This window comes from Pseudonaja textilis, chromosome Z, assembly GCF_049901715.1.
Source record: "Pseudonaja textilis isolate UNSWEBS1 chromosome Z, rPseTex1.2, whole genome shotgun sequence".
Lineage (NCBI taxonomy): Eukaryota > Metazoa > Chordata > Lepidosauria > Squamata > Elapidae > Pseudonaja > Pseudonaja textilis.
The window spans coordinates 37,684,248-37,706,952 of record NC_142008.1 but is presented as its reverse complement, the minus strand read 5'-3'; the positions used below and the strand labels follow the sequence as shown (position 1 = coordinate 37,706,952).

Sequence of the window (22,705 nt, the reverse complement as noted above, 5' to 3'; positions counted from 1 at the left end):
TTCTGCCGGCCCCCTTGGGGACACTAAGAGGTGGCAGGGGGGGCGTTTGAGGCGCCAGCTCCGGAGCAGTGCAATAGTCAATGGGTGACCCTGCGGGGCCGGTGCCTCAAACACCCCCCTGCCGCCTTTTAGCGCCCCCCACCAGCCTCCTTGTCTCTTAGTGCCCCCCTAAGGCATCCCACTGTCCCCCATGGGGCAGTACTGCCCACTTGGGAACCACTGTTGGTGTTTAAAGAATTACAACTTCTGTGAAGAATTTTGGAATCTTGCTATTTTTCCTCATTGTCTTCTATATTTTCTGTTTTTCATAAATGATTTAGAGGGGGGGATAGAAGGGGAACTCATCAAATTTGCATGGCATCAAGCTGGGAGGAATAGCCAACACTTTGGAAGATAGGCTCAAGATCCAGAAGAATCTTGACAGATTTGAACACTGGGCTCTGATCTATAAAATGCAATTCGGTGGTGAGAACACTTAGGCAAGAAAAGCCAAATGCACATGTATAGAGTGCTTAGCAACTGGCTCAACAGCAGTAACTCCCAGGAATCTAGAATCTAATACTACCACTTAAGTATGAGCCAGTAGTGTGCTGTATCTGATAAAAAGACAATGCAATCCTAGGGTGCATTAACAAAGTATTATGATTATATGAAGTGTTAGTACTGCTTTATACTACAGTAGTACTTGAACTACTGTCCAGTCACCACAATACAAAAAAGATACTGAGACTCTAGAAAGAGTTGTAGAAAGGAGCAACAAAGATGATTAGAAGATGAGATTAAAATATATGATGACCTGTTATAGGAATGTCTAGCCCAACAAAGAGAGGTTACATGAAAGCAGTATTTCAAAATTTGAGAGGCTGTCACAGAGAGGCCAACCTATTCTCAGTAGCATCTGAGGGTAGAACAAAAGTAATTGGATGGAAACTTATCAAAGAAATCCAACCTAGAACTAAGGAGAAATTTCCTGACTGAGAAAGAGTGTTGGGCTTACCTGAAACACATCTTCTAGTTGTATGGGAGGAGAATCCAAAGCGTAGGCTGTCTCCTGCTTCCTTGCTTAAAGATGGAGTCAATCAAAGTCCAGCCCCCTTTCCACTGCGCATGCCCAGTTTTTGATGAAGGCTGATGACTGACTTGGAGAGTTCTTGGTGCTCTTTCTCAACCATTCTGAGCTCGGGACTAACTATCTAAGGGTGGGATTTGGATTCTCATCCCGTACAACTAGAAGATGCATTTCAGGTAAGCCCAACGCTCTTTCTCAGTTGTACGGGTCAGAGAATCCAAAGTGTGGGATGTAGCCAAGCTAATTGTCCTGAGGGTGGGCCAACTCCTTGTCCCGAGCCCCCATCTCTGTGTGAACTCTTTGTTGTACTCTTCTTCCAAAGGATGCTTCCACTGATGCAAATGTATCCAGTTTATAATTTCTGATGAATGGAGATGGCGATGACCACTTTGCTGCCCTACAGATCTCTTCAATCGAGGCCTGTGTGTTCCATACCGCTGATGTGGCTGCACTCCTGGTTGAATGTGCCATTATGTTGCCCGGCAATTGCAATGATTGGCTTTCATAAGCTTTTGTGATACATGTCCTAATCCATCTGCCTATGGTAGATGGTGAAACCCTTTGTCCCAACGAACTTGGTCTAAATGAAACGAATAATGCTTCCATTTTTCTAATGGGCCATATTCTCTTAATATAAATGTGTATAGCTCTCCTACCATCCAAGGAGTGCCACTTCCTTTCCAGGCTATGGACCGGTTCCGGGCAGAAGTCTGGTAGTACTAGCTCTTGTGCTCTATGGAATGTAGAATTGATCTTTGGGATAAAGGTCGGGTCTAATCTTAATACTACCCTGTTCAGGTGAACTATACAGAGTTCCTCCTTCATGGATAATGCTGCCAACTCTGATATTCTTCTGGCTGATGTAATGGCTATTAGGAAGGGTACCTTAAGGGTGAGTGAGGGTAGTCCGACTGACCTCAGCGGTTCAAAGGGCTCAGTCATGAGCGCCCTTAGCACCCTTATCAAGTCCCAAGTAGGGCACCTGTGTATCACTGGTGGCTTTAGATTGGTTGCTCCCCTGATGAATGTGCAGATTAGGGGGTGTCGTGAGAGGGACTCCAAGGTCCTGCAACCCAACACTGAAGCTATTGTTGCTACTTGTCTCCTTACAGTGTTAGGGGTTAAACCTTCTCCAGGCCTTCCTGGAGAAAATCCAGCACATGAGTAACTAACACTGTGGTTGGATCTATTTGTTTCTTGGAGCACCAGATTCCAAATGCTCTCCAAGTAGCATTATAAATTCTGTTGGTTGATGGTCTCCTGGATGCCTGGAGTGTCTGTACTGAGCACTCTAAATGCTTTAGCGTGGTCCTCTCAAGTGCCATACAGTTAGTTGAAGCCATTGTGGCTCTGGGTGTCGTATGGCTCCCTGACTCAGTTCTACCTTGTCTGGGGGAATTCTCCATGGTCTGGATACCAACAGATCTACCAGATCTGCATACCGAGACCTCCTGGGCCAGTGAGGTGCTACCATTAAGACCTCTGCCCCCTCTTCTATCACTTTCTTGATTACCCTTGGTAACAAGGGGAGTGGGGGGAATGCGTAGAGCAAATCCCTTGGCCTTGATCCTCGGAGCACATTGGTTCCTTCTGCTCCCTGTGTTGGGAATCTCAAGTAGAATCTTGGGACTTGTGCATTTTCTGGCATCCAAACAGGACTGCTCTCCCAAATCTGTGTGACAGTTCCCTGAATAGGTCCGGGTGTAGGCGCCACTCTGAGTGGTCGACCATTGTTCTGCTGAGCCAATCTGCCTGAACATTTTCCATTCCAGATACGTGTTCCGTCCTGATCAATAGGTGTGTCTCCATCCAGTGGCCCAAATGCTCTGCTTCTTGCATGAGCACTAGGGAATGAGTACCCCCCCTGCCTGTTTATATGAGCCTTGGTGGTCACGTTGTCTGTCAGGGTCAACACATGCTGGCCCACTATCACTGACCTGAAGGCCCTTAGAGCCAGATGAGATGCCCTGAGCTCCAACCAGTTGATGTTGTTCTTGAGGTCTAACTGAGACCACTGACCCTGTGTAATCTGGCTCTGACAGTGAGCTCCGCAGCCTACTAAACTTGCATCTGTTGTGATAGTCAGTCGGGTGAGTTCCTTGAACCCACATTTCCTTGTCACTGCGGGTGATCTCCACCACTGGAGTGACTGCTTCACTCTGGGGGGGACTCATACCTTGGTTCCTGTATTGCCCTTGCCTGCTCTATGGTAAAGTAATAGGAACCACTGCAATGTCCTTGCTTGCAGCCTGGCCCAAGGTAATATCGAGATGCACGATATCATCTTTCCTAATATTTGTGACAGCAAGTCCAGGGACACCCCCGGAGCTGTGCTTACTTGATTTATTGATGACCTTATGCTGTCCTGTCTTTCCTGTGACAGGTAAACCTCACAGGAGTTGGTGTCTATTACAGCTCCTAAGTGTTGTAAGCACCTTGTCAGTTCTAAGTGGCTCTTTTCGAAATTCACCAAAAAGCTATGCTCTTGTAATGTCTGTATCGTGGTTTCTAGATCGCTCTGTGCTCTTAGTCGATGTTGACTGTATTAATATGTCGTCTAAGTAGTATTGGACCCGTATGACCTTTGTTCTGAGGAAGGCTGCCAGTACCTTGGTGAAAGTCCTCGGCGCTGAAGATGGGCCAAATGGTAGAGCCCTGTATTGGTAGTGTCTCCCTGCATAACAAAACCACAGGAACTTCCAATGCCTCCTGGTAATAGGTATGTGTAGGTAAGCATCTGTAAGGTCTACTGATGTCAGGACGTCCCCCTCCCAGATGCTCCCTAGTATAGCTTGCAGGGACTGCATCTTGAATCTCCTGTATACTATGTGCCTGTTTAGTAATTTGAGATCCAAAATTGGTCCCCCCCGACACCTTCTGTATGACAAGCAGGTTTGAATAGAACCCTTGTCCCTGTTCGTTCTCTGGTACCACTTGTACTGCCCGAATGTACAGCAGATGTTGAACTGCTGTTTCCATAATTACCCTTTCGGTTCTGTCTCTTGGTGTTGGGCATCTTCTGAATGAACTCAGGGGTATGGAGATGAATTCCAGAACTAGGCCTTTTCTTAATGTGCCTAGGACCCACTTGTCCGTTGTTGTCGACTCCCATCGGTTGGTGAATAGGCCCAGCCTCCTGCTGATGGGCGCATTGTTCCGGTCATCACTTTGTATGCCGGAAGGCCCTGCCAGTCAAACTCCAGAAGGGGCACCTTCCCTGGGACTGTTGTCCACCCCATCTTTAAATCCTGACCTATCTGGATGTCTAGTAGGGGTCTGTGTGTACTGTCTCTCTGTATGGGGAGTGGCTGAAGCCACTCCCCGAGATAGGAAAGGGCTGTTGCCATGTATATGGAGAAGGTCGCCTATCTGCCTGATCAAATTTCCTGGGTAAGACCTTCCTCTTCTCCTCAGTTTCAATCAGTAATGGCTCAATGGCCTCCCCGAAAAGTTTGTCCCCTTTAACTGGAGCTGATGCTGATCCTCGGTTTTGTTAGCCAACACTGTAGCAGACGTGGAGGCTACCACAGGGCTGTCTATTATGGGAACTGGGAATAGGTCCGCTAGTTCCACATTATAAAATTTCCTCTCATTCCCCCCTGGCATTGGGAAAATAACTGGTCTGTCCAACTGACCTTCCACCACTTCCCTGACCAATTCAGGTGAAGGTATGGATTCACTTTCAACCTTGGTTCTAGCAAAAAACCTATCTTTGGAATCAGATGGTTCTAACTCAGACGCTTCTGTCCCTGTGATTCTCCCCAGACCTGTTGCTATCTTAGCCTTCCCCAGCAGCATCTTAAACAGCTGGTGACAAAATAGACCTGTGAACATTGGGGTTTCTGCTTCATTAGCTTCCTCACCTGAGAAAGCTGACTCCCAATATTCTTCCTCTCTTGAAACAGAGGCCTCACTGTGAGATCTACTGGAACTCTCTCCCTGGAAGCCCAGTTCCTCCCTTACTCCTCCTGCTCAAGTAGGATGATGACAAGCATCCCGTCTCCTCTCATTATGTGTCAGGCTGGGTCTGTTACCCTGACCGTCCCTGAATTCTGTCATCATTTCTTTCATCATAGCCCTCATTTCCTCTTTAAAAGACTGTTCCCTGACTTCCAATGCTGTGGAGGAAGAGCTAGAGTGTTGGAAATCTCTTTCTCTTGGGGGAGGGCTCTTCACTGAATGCCTGAGAGCATTGTCTTTCTGATTCACTCAATCCTTCATCCACACAAAGAGCAGTCTGAAAAGGCTGATCTTCAGCGCCCTCTAGTGTTGCACTCCTTTCCTGATACTTAGCTTTCATTGGTTTGCTTGTTGGAGCGTGGGAATTTCCATTTTTCTCTGCCTCCTTTTCCACCCTTGAGAAGCATTTCTCAATGGCCCTTTGTCTCCTTAATGCTGCCCTCTCATCTGCCTTGGACATCCTGCTGAGAGGCCTTTCTGAAGCTCTCCCAGCCTCTCTGGGTTCCTTTGTGCTTTGCTCTCTGCTCAAACTGGGGGCAGGGAATTCCTGTTGCTCCAGGCTTGCCTCAGTTTCAGAAAATTCAGCCATAGTCTTTCCCTTTGGCTTTTGCCAATAGAGTATACTCAGACCGGCCTGAGCATGGACTCTAGCCTCCCTTTCTGGGTCGGCTTGTGTGGCTGTGTTGGAAGCTTGCTCAGCCTAAGACTGAGTTTGCCCCAATTAAAGAGAGCGCTGGAGGCTTTGTGTGGCTTCTGGTTTGTTTAACAAAGGCTCTGGGAAAGCTGAGTTAATTTGCTTTCCTTCTTTGCTAGCTGATCTAGAGCCCACCCGCTCTTACTGAGGCTGCTGCCACTTATTCTCTTAACACCAAACAGCTATGTGGGCTTTCCCATCTTGGGATGAAGTCCCGGCTCTTTCGCTTACTCGCGGTTTGCTGACTTTCACTCTTTCTCTTTTCTCTCTTTTTTTCTCAAAGAATCCAAAGCGTTGATCCTATATTTTCTATCTTTCTTTCTGAGCACTCTCTCCTCATGTCCTCTTTGCATGAAGACGGAGTCAAAAACTGGGCATGCACAGTGGAAAGGGGGCTGGACTAAACTGATTGACTCCGTCTTTAAGCAAGGAAGCAGGAGACAGCCCACACTTTGGATTCTCCGACCCATACAACTGAGAGCAATTAAATCAGGGAACCACTTGCCTCCAGAAGTTGTGGGTGATCCATCACTGGAAGTTTTTAAGACATTGGACAAAAGAGCTTTGGATAAGACCTTCATGGTCCCTTTGAACTCTATTATTCTGTTACTCAATCGGCTTTGCTGTGACTTGTCTGGTTTATAGCTTCCTGGCTTATAGGTTTTTCACTAGGAATATGGGAGATACCCAAATTCTAGAATTCCATAGCCCTAAGTACAAGCCATGACTTAATATGACTGACCCAATCAAGGGTCTTTCTATAATCAATGAAACACAAACTGACTTTTATTTGGTACTCTTTTGATATCTCAAATATCTATGGTGCATTAGCAATCACTCATTTCTCATTTCTCAACGTTTTCTAAAACCAACTTGAACTTCTGCAATCTTCCTTTCTAACCCTCATCTATTTGGTTAAACATTATTTTACTACTCTTGAAATTAATGATACTGTGTGATGGGTTACATTACACTGTTCCTTTATTTGATATTGTTGTTATGTTGAGACTTCTCAACTATTGACAACTGTATCGTCCAGATGTGCTGGCAGAGATTGGATAGAACTGTAAGATTCTTCTGCGAATTGGTACATTTCTATATACACTGCTCAAAAAAATAAAGGGAACACAAAAATAAGACATCCTAGATCTGAATGAATGAAATATTCTTATTAAATACTTTGTTCATTACATAGTGGAATGTGCTGACAACAAAATCACACAAAAATTATCAATGGAAATCAAATTTAGCAACCCATGGAGGTCTGGAGTTGGATTAAAGTAGAAAAAAACACTACAGGCTGATCCAACTTTGATGCAATGTCCTTAAAACAAGTCAAAATGAGGCTCAATAGTGTGTGTGGCCTCCACGTGCCTGTATGACCTCCCTACAATGCCTGGGCATGCTCCTGATGAGATGGCAGATGGTCTCCTGAGGGATCTCCTCCCACACCTGGACTAAAGCATCCCCCAACTCCTGGACAGTCTGTGGTGCAATGTGGCATTGGTGGATGGAGCGAGACATGATGTCCCAGATGTGCTCAATTGGATTCAGGTCTGGGGAACGGGTGGGCCAGTCCATAGCATCAATGCCTTCATGTTGCAGGAACTGCTGACACACTCCAGCCACATGAGGTCTAGCATTGTCATGAATTAGGAGGAACCCAGGGCCAAGTACACCAGCATATGGTCTCAAAAGGGGTCTGAGGATCTCATCTCGGTACCTAATGGCAGTCAGGCTACCTCTGGCAAGCATATGGAGGGCTGTGCAGCCCCCTAAAGAGATGCCACCCCACACCATTACTGACCCACTGCCAAAACAGGTCATGCTGGAGGATGTTGCAGGCAGTAGAACGTTCTCCACGGCATCTCCAGACCCTGTCATGTCTGTCACATGTGCTCATTGTGAATCTGCTTTCATCTGTGAAGAGCACAGGGCATCAGTGACAAATTTGCCAATCTTGGTATGCTCTGGCAAATGCCAACCGTCCTGCATGGTGTTGGACTGTAAGCACCTCCCCACCTGTGGACGCCAGGCCCTTATACCACCCTCATGGAGTCTGTTTCTGACCATTTGAGCAGCCACATGCACATTTGTGGCCTGCTGGAGGTCATTTTGCAGGGTTCTGGCAGTGCTCCTTCTCTCCCTCCTTGCACAGAGGTGGAGGTAGCGGTCCTGATGCTGGGTTGTTGCCCTCCTAGGGCTTTCTCCACATCTGATGTACTAGCCTGTCTCCTAGTAGCGCCTCCATGCTCTGGACACTATGCTGACAGACACAGCAAACCTTCTTGCCACAGCTCGCATTGATGTGCCATCCTGGATGAGCTGTATTACTTGAGCCACTTGTGTGGGTTGTAGACTCTGTCTCATGCTACCACTAGAGTGAAAGCACTGCCAGCATTCAGAAGTGACCAAACCATCAGCCAGAAAGCATAGGAATTGAGAAGTGGTCTCTGGTCACCACCTGCAGAACCACTCCTTTACTGGGGATGTCTTGCTAACTACCTATGCTTTCTACCTGTTGTCTAATCCATTTGCACAACAGCATGTGAAATTGATTGTCAATCAGTGTTGCTACCTAAGTGGACAGTTTGATTTCACAGAAGTGTGATTGACTTGGAGTTACATTGTGTTGTTTAAATGTTCCCTTTATTTTTTTGAGCAGTGTATATTCTATCCATTCTTTTAAACTTCCAACTTGGTAACAGAATATTAATCTACCTTGATCTATTAGTAGTATAGGTTCTGGTAAGGAACGTTTCAATGGCAGTGTTTTTTTAAAGTGTAGCCTGTGTATCCCTGGGTCCAAACACCCTTTCAGGGGTCCACAAAATCAAATTATTTCACAACCTGCATTGAAACATATTAAAATCCAATCAATTTTGAGAAATGTAGTGGTAGTGAATGAATCATCATAATTCAGTAAATAATAAATATAACTCATTTAAACAAAAGCCTTTTAGGTTCCCCCCTATGTAGGAATGAGTTCTGAGACAGAAAAAAATTTAAAAGTACTGCTCGCTAGTATTCTGAATGTTATATGTCCGTGATGGCGAACCTATGGCACATGTGGGGATGCTCATTCCCCCCCGTATGCACACATGCCTCCCGCTGGCCAACTGGTCTTCGGATCTCTGCTGTGCATGTGTGGGGGGTGCAAATGGCACAGGGCGCATGTGTGGCAGGCATGGGGCAGGCGTGTATGTGGGGAATGTTTGCACATGCGCAGGAATGTGGGGGACATGCGTGGGGGACACGTACGCATTGCACTTTGGGGGTCTATCATACAGAGCTTCAGATTAGTCCTTCCATCTTTTTTCAGTTGCTGTCAGGCCATTGATGTTTTAGTAGACAAGTTTAAGGTTGGAACCTCCTCCTGAGTTTCAATCTCTGGGAAAACTCTTTTGTTTCCCTTTTTTGGTTTCGATTTTCAATGTGTTGGCAGATGTTGTAATACTGCTTCTTGTTTTTTCTAACACTTCTCTGAAATTCTTTGCTAAGTTCTAATGTGAAATCTTTACCTTTCTTGGATTTTCTTTCTATTCTTTGAACTTTTTACCACTTGTTCTGGCATCCTGTTTGCTTTCTTCTGTATTTTGGTTATTTAAATTAATAAAGAAAAAACAGAGATGCAGCAAAGAGTTTATATGAACTATGTAATTCAAGTAATTGAAAAATATAATTAAAAGATGCAGAACTGGAAGCACCAAGCCTGCATTCTTACACATCAGCACCATCCTTTCCAGACTCTCTGAACCTTCACATACTCAAAGTCAGGACAACCCTTTCCCTATTCACACATATCCTGCACGTTTCTTCCAGGACTTCTTCCTCACTCTGACTTCTCCCTACCTGGATTCCTGCCACTTCCTGCTTTATGACTTTATAACCATTTGAATCACTTAGAGTTGTTCTAAGTTATTAGAATCCAGAGATGCACATTACAGTGCCACAGTCCATTATATATTCCTTTAATAAGATTTCTTAATAGATATTTTATATCAACCCAGTCAACCATTCTAAGTAGAGTGGAAAAGGAACTAAAAAAATCTGACTAGCATCAGTTAGCCATTTCTTTGTGATCTGAATCCTCCCTACTCACTATGTAAAAATTATTTTATCTAAGCAGTTGGCCTCTAAAAATCTAAATGACCTCTGGATGGCAGCAAATGTATAGAAAACATATCATATTAAAAAATAGAAAACATATCATAATCTTTTAGATTTGTCCAGTTAAAATCCAATTTATCTTAGCTTTGAGATGAAATGTATTAATGAGGAAGAGAGATCACGCAAAGGAACGACTGTAACCTCAGAAAAGTTATTTTAATACTGACAGCAATCTCAAATACACAGAAAAAAGAAAGAACTAGGTAATATATTTCGTAAGCAATAGAATTATACAGTACTCTCAAGTAATAAGAACTATTTTCATTTTTATGCAGTACAATATTACATGATCTGCACTCCTATATTTGTTTTTGAAAACACAAAACGGCTGCCAAGCCTGACACACAAGATTAAAAAGAACCCAATATACAAGCCTGAGGATGGCAGATAAGAGTCTGCCAAAACGTCGCTATAAAAGCACAAATATTAAGACGTAGGAAAATACCCGAAGTAACCTAAATACCATACATACATATATACATACATACATACGTTAATACTTTCTCATTTTTGTTATCAATTGATGCCTTTGCATCTTCTTTCTAACCATCATTCCAAAGGTTCCATATTTTATAGTACTCTATCTCTTCTTTATCTTTTAATATCATCATTAGCCTGTCCATTTCAGCACATTTGAGGAACTTTTTTATTATTACTCCTCAGAGGGAATGGTGTCCTATTCCAATTTTGAACAAATGAGATTCTGGCAGCCATTAGTATATAGAGTGTTGTTGTGATTGGAAGGATCGGTCCTGTTGGGAGTTTTGACTCTGATGACTGTTAGATCGTGGATTGACGTCAGAACCAGGAAACGTTAATCTGAAGGGCAAGCCAGTTAATTAGCACATTGCATTAATGGGTATAAAAGGACACAGCTGAGCTGGTGCCTTTCGCCAGAAACAAAATGACTATTTGAGTGAGGACGTTACAGCAAAGAGCTCTGAGGTTGAGGATTTATTGCCAGGACTGGTTTGCCGGACAGAGTAAAGATTTATGCTGTGGTTTCTGCCAGCCGTTATCTTGTAAGACTTCTTTCCGTTTGATTTAATTGTGAAACGGCTGCTTTATGTTTGTTCGTTTGAATTTCCAAGAGGAGACATAACATTATTGTTTCTGGCTCAAACAAACCATCTTTCAAGCAAGATGGATTTAAATCAACTGCAGCGTTTGGTAGAGCAGCAACAACAACAAATTAATCAGCTACTGCAAAACAATGTGACGCTCAGAATCAGGTAACACAATTGCTGAATTATGTCTCCAGCTTACCAAGCCCTGCTGCTGTTCCCCCCTGCCCTCCTGAGAGGAAAAGCCCAGTATCCATGCCGGAGAAATTTTCAGGACAAATGGACATGTTTCCGGCATTTCTGGGGTAGTGTCAATTATTTATGTCCTTGAGGCCTGAAAACTTTCCAAATGATCGGGCCAAGACAGGATTTATTCTTAGCCTTTTATCTGGGCAGGCTGCTAATTGGGCTACTCCTTTAGTTCAAGATAGCTCGTTGTTGAATGATTTCCAGGGTTTTCTTCAACAAATGAGAGTGATGTTTGAGAACCCAATTAAGATACAAACTGTGGACAGACGGTTATGGGACATTAATCAGGGGAAACGCTCCTGCAGGAATACATTGCAGAATTTCGCTTGCTGTGTTTGGACTCTAACTGGAACGAACCGCTCATATGGCTGCATTCCAGGAAGGCTTGTCTGATGCCATCAAAGATGAGCTGGTCCATGCAGAGAGGGCTTTAACTTTGGATGCATTGATAGTTCAGTGCTTTACGAATTGAAGCTCGCTTACAGCAACGGACCCAAACGGCTCGGGCATGGAACCATCTTCGCTTTCTCATGCATAACCCACGCCACCGAGAGTTTTCCAACCCACGGTTAATGTTGAGGAGCCGATGGAGTTAGGCGACTCCGCCGCTTAACGGTGCGTAGAACGTTCTAGAAAGGTTCCAGGAAGGCTTGTGCCTTTATTGCGGGGTCTGGGACATTTTGTTAATTCCTGCAAACGGAGAGGGACCCGCAGACCCGCACTGCCTGAAACCACTCTTGGCTCGCTAAGGACACAGCTGGGCTGGTACATTTTGCCAGGAACAAAATGACTATTTGAGTGAGGACGTGCCACAGTGCGCATGATCATTGGGGATCATGAGGAGGCGATAAGTTTTTATATCATACAGCAAGGGAGCTCTGAGACTGGAGATTTATTGCCAGGACTGGTTTGCCGGACAGAGTAAAGATTTATGCTGTGGTTTCTGCCAGCCGTTATCTTGTAAGACTTCTTTCCATTTGATTTAATTGTGAAACAGCTGCTTTCTGTTTTGTTCGTTTGAATTTTGAAGGGGAGTCATAACACTTGGGTCTAGATTAAATGCAATTGGGGGCCCCCGGTACTTGCCTAAACTGTCATCAAAGACTTCCCAGAAATCCCTCATGAGCGCCGCTTCCCAGTCCGCCTCGTCGATGTGGTGTACGCCGATCACTTCGATGCCCAGGGATGCGAACCACTTCAGTCCCAGGAGGCTTGGGCGGTCTCGGTCGATGATTGTCAGGGGCAACACTTCCGCACACCCCTTGAATGAAATGTTAAAGTGTCCTATTCTGATACAGGGATGCAGTTTCCCTGGTAGTCCTTGAGGGTTAGTTTCTGGTCTTCCAACTCACGGTGGTGGATGGTGGGTGCCAGGCACTTGATTGTGCACCAGGAAACCATGGAGAGGTAGGACCCGGAGTCCACCTCCATCACGCATGGTTGGTCCTCGATGCCCACCGTCATGTGTACCTTTCTGGCGTCAATGGTGGATGACGACTGTCTGGTGGGTCTCCTCCCTCTGCCTCGCCTCGCTGAGTCACTTGCTCCGGCCCTCTCGGCTCCAGTGGCTTTCCGTGTGGCGGTCTCTGGACCTGGTGGGGGTGCCGTCTCGCCATCGGGGGCTGCCATCTCGTCGTCATGGGCTGTAGTTCCTTTTGTTCCAGCACACTTTGGCGATGTGCCCCCGCTTTTTGCAATGCCGGCAAATGGCCTCGAGGAAACGGCATTCCGAGCGGGGGTGATCGCCTCCGCAGCTGGCACATTGGAACCTCGACTTATGTCCCCTTGGTTCCCACCGATGCCACGCTGTCTGGAGCCGGTGGATCTCCTCCTCCTCGTCCTCGGTTTCCGAGAAGGAGTCGATGTCGCCGTGGTGGGTGCTGATGGTTTCCCGCTGGCCGGTCTCAGCGTGCTTCTCCGGTGTCGGGGTTGTCTGGATAGCTGCCGGTCAGTCTGCTGTTCTCGTTTGCCACATCCAGGCCGCCAATTTGCGGGTCGCCTCGGCGGCAGCGGCCTCAACAAGGGCATCGGCGAGGGAAATGTTGCCTTTTGCCATGAGCCGACTTTGTAGGATGGGGCCCCTGAGTCCTAGGACAACGCGGTCTCGCAGGGCCTCGTCCAGATCAGTGAAGTCACACAGGCCTCCGAGATCCCTCAGCGCCGCCACAAAGTCGCTGAGCCCCTCGCCCACACACTGGTCCTGCCGGTAGAAGTCGTGCCGCCAGATGAGGATGGGCACAGTGGGGGCATAGTGATTTCGTAGTTTGGGCTCGAGATCGGCCCAGTCCATCTCCTTGACGCCGGCTGGTTTGGCCAGGGCTTTGGCCATCTTGAACACTGCGGGCCTGCAGTATGTTAGGAATATGACCCTTTTCTTCTGGCTGTTGGCATCCTTGAGCTTGCTGCATTCGAGGAACATTTGGAATCTATCGGTGTAAGATTCCCAATCCTCAGCAGCGGGGTTGAAGGGTGCAGGTGGCGAGGTACTGCCGGCCATGCTGTCTGTCGTGCTGTGCCACTTCACCATGTGCTCGGTTGGTCTCTTGTCTCACAATCCCACCTTCGTTGCCAGTGTTGGATCGGGGTGGATCGGTTCCCAGAGAGACACGAGACCATAGTAACTTTCAGCTCTTTATTTTAGTTCAGCTCGGTACAAGAAAACTGGAGCCACGGCAACCCTTCATATAAGGGATTGCTCCCAGCTCGGCGGCCAATGGCAGCGCTTTGAATCTCCCGTGATTGGCTCGGCCAACCGTGGTAGATTTCCAATGCTCCAATCCCAGCCACTGAGTCAACCAATCCGATTGTGGTCCGTGCGGTCCAATCATGTGTCAGGTTTTGGAGTATGCTAATATAGCACAGCAACAGTGCAATCAGCAGAGGCTGATCTCCCAGTGACACTAACCAAGGGAAGCCAAACCTTGATATTCAGAATGGACAGAATAGATACTCAAGTAACAGTTGAGCAGCTAGTAGGTATATGAAGAAAGCCTTGAGAAGCGGGACAAAGAGATGATGCCTATGGAAAGATCACATAAGAGGGGATACAGATCACAGCTGCATAATGGACAGAGAAAGAGGCTCAGAAGGAATCCTCCCAGTTTATCAAGTTTTAAAAGAAATGATGGAAAAATCATATTTTCAAACTTGCAAAACTGTGTTAATGTGGCCACACAATAATATAGAACTACCTCTTCTGGTCTGATTTCTGTCTGATATACAAGGGAAGGCTGACATCAATCTACTGTATGTACAAATCTTCTGCCATTTCCTTTATAGAAGTTGGGAAGGTATCCCATCTCAGTCTTTTTCTTCACTCATTATGAAGCTACAAGCAATACTTTCTCTTATCTGACTGTTACCTAGGCAGCATCTCTTTCCCATTTCTCAAGGTCTTTGTCAATACCATTACTTATAAGCAATGCCTGACTAGTTCTATGGCTGCTATAAAGCTTGCCTTGTTGAGCACAGCCATCTTCTCTTCTGCATGTGGCAGCCAAACTCAGACGTAAGAGTCATGCAGATATTTTTTTCATCTATGATATCTGAACATTTGGACTTTAGTTAGAAGGGAACAAACATTTGAATCATAGATTGGATTTAGCAGATGGTATAAGAGACTAATGGCAACTAAAATGAAATGCCTGTTCTCCTTCTGGATTAGAGACATAAGGTGGGTTGTGGTGATCCCTAATTAATTAGGTTTTGGAAGACCAGAAATGTAGTATATTCCTCCAGCTTCTTTGGTAAGAGGAGTGTGAAGTGAAGATGTGATGTGGTTATGCATGTTTAGGCAATGGGGAGGAAGCTGGCAGTTGTTCCTGAGTCTCTGATGCAGTTTAATTAAGGCTTTAGTTGCTTCTTAAAATCAGTGGATGACAAACAGCCTTAGATCAGATTATATCTCTATGGATTGTCTCTGTCCACAAAGCCTGAGAGCCTCCTGATTTTCATAGGAAATCCAGGAGATGAAATAGTAAATTGATTCCAGTAAGCAGGAAAAACTATATTTTTACTCATTTGTTTATTTGGATTCTCTAGCTCAGGATTCATTTATAACCTACTATTTTATAGGTCAGATTTAAACAAACTTTTAAGCATCACTGTATGTTTTTTTAGCTTGGTTAATTTGGATATTTGGATTAATATTTCCATTTTAATAATGTAATACAAATGTTAGGTGGTCTGCTAGTTTAATTCAAGAATTAAGAATTAAAAAATAATTTTAATATTGCATATCCTTGTCTTGCCACTGCCACTTTCATTCCTCAACTATATTTGTGATTAAGTGACATGGACGATACAATTCCTTTTGTGGTACTTCTGCAATACAGGGAGTCCTCAATTTACATCCTTTTGTTTAGTGATCATTTGAAGTTACACAACAGCAATGAAAAGTGATTTATGACACTTATGACCACTGCTGAATCTCCAGGGTCACGTGATCAAAATTTGGACTCTTGGAAACTGACATATATTTATGATGATTGCAGTACCTTTTACAACCCATTGATAAGCAAAATCATGAGGTAGCTAGATTCACTTAATCACAGTGTTTACTGACTTGACAACTACAGTGATTCACTTAAAAACTGTAGCAAGAAAGATTGTAAAATGGGACAAAACTTAGTTAACAGTTTTGCTTAGCAATGGAAATTTTGGGCTCAATTATAGTTTTAAGTTGAGGGCTACCTATATTTGTAATTCATATCTGTGTAATTGCACAGTTTCTCCATTATTTTTGTTTGCCTTGCTAGTAAATTAATAATTTAGTTAATGCTCAGCTAAAGTATACCTAGATCTTTTAATTATTTAAAATAGATATTTTAAAGTTAGGACTCTATTTTTATCAATTAAATTTCATTACTAACCTACAAGGTTCTCTTTTCTTACTAAGAATGGAATAAAAAGTGTTTTAATAAAAAATGATAGGCAATGTTAGCCTACAAAGAGACACTGGATGCCATTTAAGGTTATTATGCTTTTCAATTACTGACATGATAGTAGCTTTCAATTTAAACGTATCTATGTGAATTTATATTCTGCTTTGTTTTCAAAGTGAAATTGAGAGACTTTCTGGTGAAATATCAAATTATTTGAATGTTACCAATTTCTGGGTAAGTTGATTTTGTTTTAGAAACAATTCTTAATGTCACTTACTTTTCGCACAAAGAATAGATTGGGGTTTCATGTTGTACCAAGTGACAATGCAGTTTGAATTTCTTTGAAAATTATAAAATCATATACAGGTACTTAATTAGGACTAGCTTTAGTTGTTCTACAAATTGAAGAAGACTTCATCCAATTTACATGCTAAGTTCAACTATCTTAACAGTGATTTGTTCTACAATGGCAAGTGGCAGATCTTATTCAACACACAATTATTTACATTATTTACAAACCACAAAGCCTAGGGTTGCCAGATCTCCGATGCACAAATTTGGATATTTATTGGGATGGCAACTTTGCTTTCTTCTAAAAGTTGTCCAGATTTTTGACAACCCTAAGTGCTATTTAAAGAACACATGATGTCTTAGTGTAGATATGCAAATCCAAATATCAATACTCTTTTATTAGCAAGTTTTAGCTCTTTCAGATTTCTTTGTAGCCCAGATATATATCACCAGAAGAAGATTGATTCAAAGGCAAACCTTTACATTTAAACAATATCGTAGCTTTTGAACTTCTGAAGACTTTTGGTTTTGTATAATTAAATGAAAGTTACATTGTGTTTCTCCTTTCAGTATGAAGAGTCTGAACTTCTCAGTGGCCAAGGTATGTTACTAATATTTAGATATCAGTAGATTCAATTTTTTAAAGCCACTTGTTTCTTGTCAGTTTGTATGTCATAATGAGCCAATTGTTTCTTGTCAGTTTTTATATCATAACTTTGAATAGCAACAGTATATTATCCAAAGTTAAGCATTATTTGATATATTACCGTATTTTTCACTCCATAAGATGCACTTTTCCCCCCCAAAAGTGGGCAGAAATGTCTGTGCTTTGGTGCTGGTCCTTTGGTGAATAACAGCTGGGTTGGGGCGACAGGATCCTTTTACAGTGTTGAACCCCGCCTCTTTTGTGTTTATCATCTGTCTCTCATCTGTCTCTTTTCCGCAGTGCAGGAGTCAATAGGCAGAGCTGGCACATGAGAGGACACTATCTTGGTCCTCTCAGACTCCACCTGATATTTTTTTCTCGTTTTCCTCCTCTAAACCTAGGTGCGTCTTATTGTCAGGGATGTCTTAATAGTGTGAAAAATACCGTAATTCCATAAACTTCTTTGAAATTCTATTTTCTAATGTTAGAATACTCCGCCTTAAACCTGAACGCTGATTATATAAAATATTTTCTGTTAAAGTGATTAGTTAAACAAAGAATAAATATATTTTTAAAATCCAAATATAAATGAATGTGATATCAATTTTAATTTTACAGCAAAAAGAATATTAAGTGAACCAAAGAAGCATGTCAGGTAAGGGGTAGGTTTTGTTCCATTTAACATGAAGAGAATTACTCAAGGTAATTAACTAGATATATTTATAAAATTAGGTATTGCCATTTAAATGTGTATTCATAGAACCTGTAGCAGGGCTAGGCAAATATTTGATGGCTGGCACCTGCTGTTTTGGGGTTCAATAGCTATAGTGGCAACAATGACAAAAGGTGGGTGGGACCACTTTTGCTTGGATCAGTCAGTAACTTCCAGCTTGGAGTCCGAAAGTCCAAGTTTTCAAATTTTAAAAACTCTTTTATACCTATTTAAGATTCATGCTACAATTTTTATGTATTTATCATTTCAAACTTCAGGATGCACTTGATCTTAAATTCTTATATCCTTACATCCATTATCATGAATGATTGTCTTAATAGGATGTGTGGTTTTTCTACAGGTAGTCTGTAGTAGATTAGTTTATAGTTAACGCACTAGACCAGAAATTGTTGCATTTCATTTGGTTTATTAAAAAGTATGAATACAACTTTAAAAATTGTGTTAAATATCTTTTGGGATTATGCATTTCATAAAAGGTATGTATATCAGTCAATATCTCTTTCTTCTAAAATGATATGTTTCCATTTCAAAACCCACAGCACTCAAACAGATGAATTGGAGAAGAAGTAAGGACAACTATCTAATATATTTTGCTTTGAAATTGCTTTTAGGTTAAAAACATTGATGTTTCTTTAAAAAAAATCCTAAAGAAATTAAATTTAATATGTGTATACCAGAGAGATTATACAGTATTTCAACAAAAACACTTTTGTATCCAATTGAAGTATCTTCGCTAATTTTTTATCCAATAAAATTGATTTTAGTATGTTAAAAATGCTTGAAGAGTTGCAAATGATTACTTACACTAAAATGTATTCCTTAAAAATTGTAAATTATCTGCTTCTGTCTGAACAGTATTCAAACTCATGGCAAGTAATTTTCACATTGTAGAAAAACCCATACACGTAAAGTTGTAATCATTAAAGTTTGCTAGCATCCCTTTTTCATTTATATAACCATTTGCTTTAGTTTATGAGTATAAACTATTTCACTTAGTTATTTCTAATATGCCAATTTTAACAATGAGTTACCCTTCATTAATTTAAACACATACATAGAAGTTTTCTTTAGAAGCAATTGTGCCTGATTTCTGATGGCAGTTGCCTCCTGGTACTTTATATAGTTTTTTTCTCTTTGTAAATATAGAGATGGGGAAGGGAGTTAAATAGTATTGCTTTTATTATTTGCTATGGATGTTATGCACATATAATTAAACTCCAATATCATATTGAAAGCCATAATCATATTGAATGTGCACTACACATGTGACTTTGCACAATACAATAATTGTGTGGCAGGGTCTTGTTTCCCTGCCACCCTTTCCTAAATAAGATTAGGTTGCATAGTTAGCCTAGCAAATCTGGACTGCATAAATCTAAACAAGTATGGTACAAGACAGCAGTAATAATTTTCTGTATCTTTTTGCTTCCATATAATGGTTATACAGATGTTGCAGTCTAAATATGTAGCTCAGGGTATAGGTGATAGTTTCATACTGTATTCTGATCATGAGATAAATGGCTAATAGTTGTAGTCAGAAATAACTAAGTTTTCATTCCACTCTGCAGAACAATTGAAACTCAGACTGAAGAATATGATTCAAGGTATTAAGAAATATTTTTATTTAAAAGGATGCATGACAAATACAAAGTATAATCTGACCTTCTGGATTCTGCAAATTAATGAAATCGGAAAGGCACAAGAGAAAACTGGATTGAGGATGTTCATTTTTTTCACTTCCCTTTAATTTATTTGTTATCCATTAATATGGTTCATCCAATCTACCTATCATGACATTCAAATCTTTGTTTAAATTTTGATTAATTTTAGTGAATGATTTGTTTAAGTTCACTTGTTGGAAAACCCCTCCTTCTAATCTCTAAATATATAGCTAGAAAACCAAAAGAGTTATAAATAGAGAGTGTTCCAGCCACAATATGTAATAGGTATTAATGCAGAAGCTTTAAGGATCTTGAGAGGATCAGATTTCTCTCACAAACAGTGATTGTGACCAATTAGATCAAAATGAAATTTTCTTCCAATTTGGAAAAAGAAACCCAGAAAGTTATTCAAATAGTCACAAGTTGGGAATAATAGTGGTTGACAGGAATGGCAATCTATAGCTGCCTTTATCTTGTCATGCTATCTGAACAGCTACAAGACAGCAGTCACAGCACCCATAGGTAAATTTCTTATCCATGATTTATGTTACACTAGGCTCAGTGCCTTGAACAAACATCCATTGGCACAGGTTAGCTGAAGACATTCCATTTAAAAAGACAACATTACTAAAAATGTGTGGTGTAGAAGTTGATAAGAATTAAATCAAAATCAACTAAATGCTCAAACTTTTCCCTGACTTGATTACAATCAAAACAATCAAAATCAACTAAATGTTCAAACTTTGCCCTGACTTGATTACACATCAAAACAATCATATTGTGCTTAGTGAGAATTGTCAAGTAGATTTATAGCTAAAGGCTCTAAATAAAATTATAGTTTACATCTTAGACTATGAAATTGATTGAGTTATTATTCCTCCCCAATCAATTTAGTTATATTGTTGAAGACTACAGTCAGGTAAGCAAATAGGTATTTTATATATATATAAAAGTACAGGTAGTCCTTGACTTAAGTCCACAATTGAGCCAAAAATTTCTGTTGTTAAGTGAAACATTTGTTAAATTTTATGACCTTTCTTGTCACAATTATTAAGTGAATTACTAAAGTTGTTAAGTTAGTAACACAGTTATTAAATGAATGTGGCTTCCCCATTGACTTTGCTTGTGAGGTTGTAAAATAGGTTCCCATGATCCCAGGACACTGTAACTGTCATAAATATGTATCTGAATTTTTATTACATCATCATGGGGATGCTGCAACAGTTATAAGTAAAAAATGGTCATATGTCTTTTTTTCAGTACTGTTGTAATTTTGAATAGTCAATAAATGAATTGTTTTAAGTCAAGGACTACCTATATGTACATTTCAAAAAATGTTGGATTCTGCATACTCTTATTTCATGTAATTTTAAAATGTGGGATGTCGACTTCATTTACCTCAGTTTTAAAAACAATAGCATATCAACTGCTTTAAGTTTGGAATGTCTTGGTTAGTTTTTGGTGAAAATTGTAGTATGTATGTTAGGGCTTAGTGTGCATTTTAAAAGTTTGCCTTGTTTCTTTTTTTTCAGGGGGAATCTGAGTAGCAGAAATCCAGTATAAATGTAATCTAAATGCTGGAGAATATTTATGTTTGAAATTTTAAATTTTATTGAATGTATTAAAATATTTGTTTTCTGAGGTTAAAATATTTGTATCTATATGACAAATAAATATATTTTAATCTGCCATAATTTGAGTCAATATTTTAAATTGATTACAAACTGGATTACCGAACCTGCTGATGTTTAGAACTATGACATACATCCATATAACCTTACCCAGGATTTTATTTCACTCAGTAAAGTATGGAAATGCAACTTTGGCATTTGCAGCCTTATATGAGACTAAAAAAAATATCTTACTATGGTACAATGACTCATGTCTGAGAGAAGAGTATAATAAGTTACTCTTTTATAATAGTATTTTATGTAGTTTATGCATGATTAAGTTAGAAGATTTCTCTTTATTCTTTCTGTTGCATATTAAACCCCTACCCTAAATCCCAAAAATGTGTTCATAATGAATTGTTACAATCTTCTTGGAAAACAGGAAGATCCGCCTGGCTAGGCAACAAGTAAATAAAGATAAGGGACATCCTCCCAAGGCAAAGCCAGCAATGAAACAAGACACCTGATGCATAGAAAGCAAAGTCACGTTGACCCTTAAGCTTATAGTTAACTTTAGCTCATCTGTAAGAAAATAAGAAGGAGTGGGGAGGGCCTCTTAAGATACAGCATGCTTTGTGCAGGGGTATAAGTATATTGTTTGAATATGGAATTTTGCTCTCCTTGCACTCAATCAAAGTGGGAAGGGTCTTGGAAGCCGTGCTTGCAACCGCTTTGTTTTTCTTCAATAAAACTTTGAAATTGTGCATCAGACTTGTCTTCGTATTGTGAGTATAAATTTATGAGGGTCTTATATCTCACATGCCATTCAGAAACTGTTTATTTAGAAATGCAAAACCCCAAATGCTACCCAGGCCCCTTGATTAGGAGCACATTGTACCTATGCTATCAACTTCCCCTCCAAATGGAAGATGCCCCAAATAATTAGTGCTGCTGGTGCCAAGATTTGCCTCATGTCTCCTGTTCCCTTTTCTTTCCAGGGCAGGGCATTAGAAGCAGTTTCGTTTTAGGTAACTTAACAGATCAGGCCAGTTCTGGTTGGAACAATCAGTATTGTTGGTACCCATGTACAATGCCGTAAAGGGCTTTGTAGGTCAAACCAGCACTTTACATTATACCTGGAAAATAACTGATTATCAATGCAAGATCCATAGCACAGATAAAATAGATGATAAAATAACTCAAAAATTAAAGAGCCAGCCAGTGTGACTACAATGGGCTATCCTCTGCTCAAAATCATTTAGAAGTATGCTGAGAACAAATATTTTACAGGCCATTCTACTCAGATTGGGCAATCTGTTTTTATTTTTGAGTTATTTTATGTCTGAGTTGTCATTTTATAGCTTTTTAGTTGTTTTTTTCTTTATATGAGATTTGCTTGTAGTGGCATACAAAGATAATAATACCACACAATTTGTATTTCAATATGACCAAGGGTAAAGTGAGGCATTTTGTGCCTCAGTATTACAAAATGAAGAGGTAGGGGCTTGAATAGCCCATCCTTGTAGTTAAATTCATGTGATTTTACTAAATTGATGAATATTACAATCTATTCCCAGAAGAATACGATACAACTATGATTTTTACTTTATCATGAAACATGGTATTTTAGGGTTGTTGGATTTTTTACTTTTAATCCATCCAATTACTAACTAAA

The 22,705-nt window shown here is 41.2% G+C and overlaps 1 protein-coding gene across 1 annotated transcript in view; it reads right to left on the bottom strand.

Annotated features, from left to right (window-relative positions):
• The window catches only part of PALS2 (protein associated with LIN7 2, MAGUK p55 family member), a 240,270-nt gene that overhangs the window by 147,080 nt on the left and 70,485 nt on the right, over nucleotides 1-22,705 (bottom strand). The gene's annotated exons all lie outside the window — the stretch shown is intronic.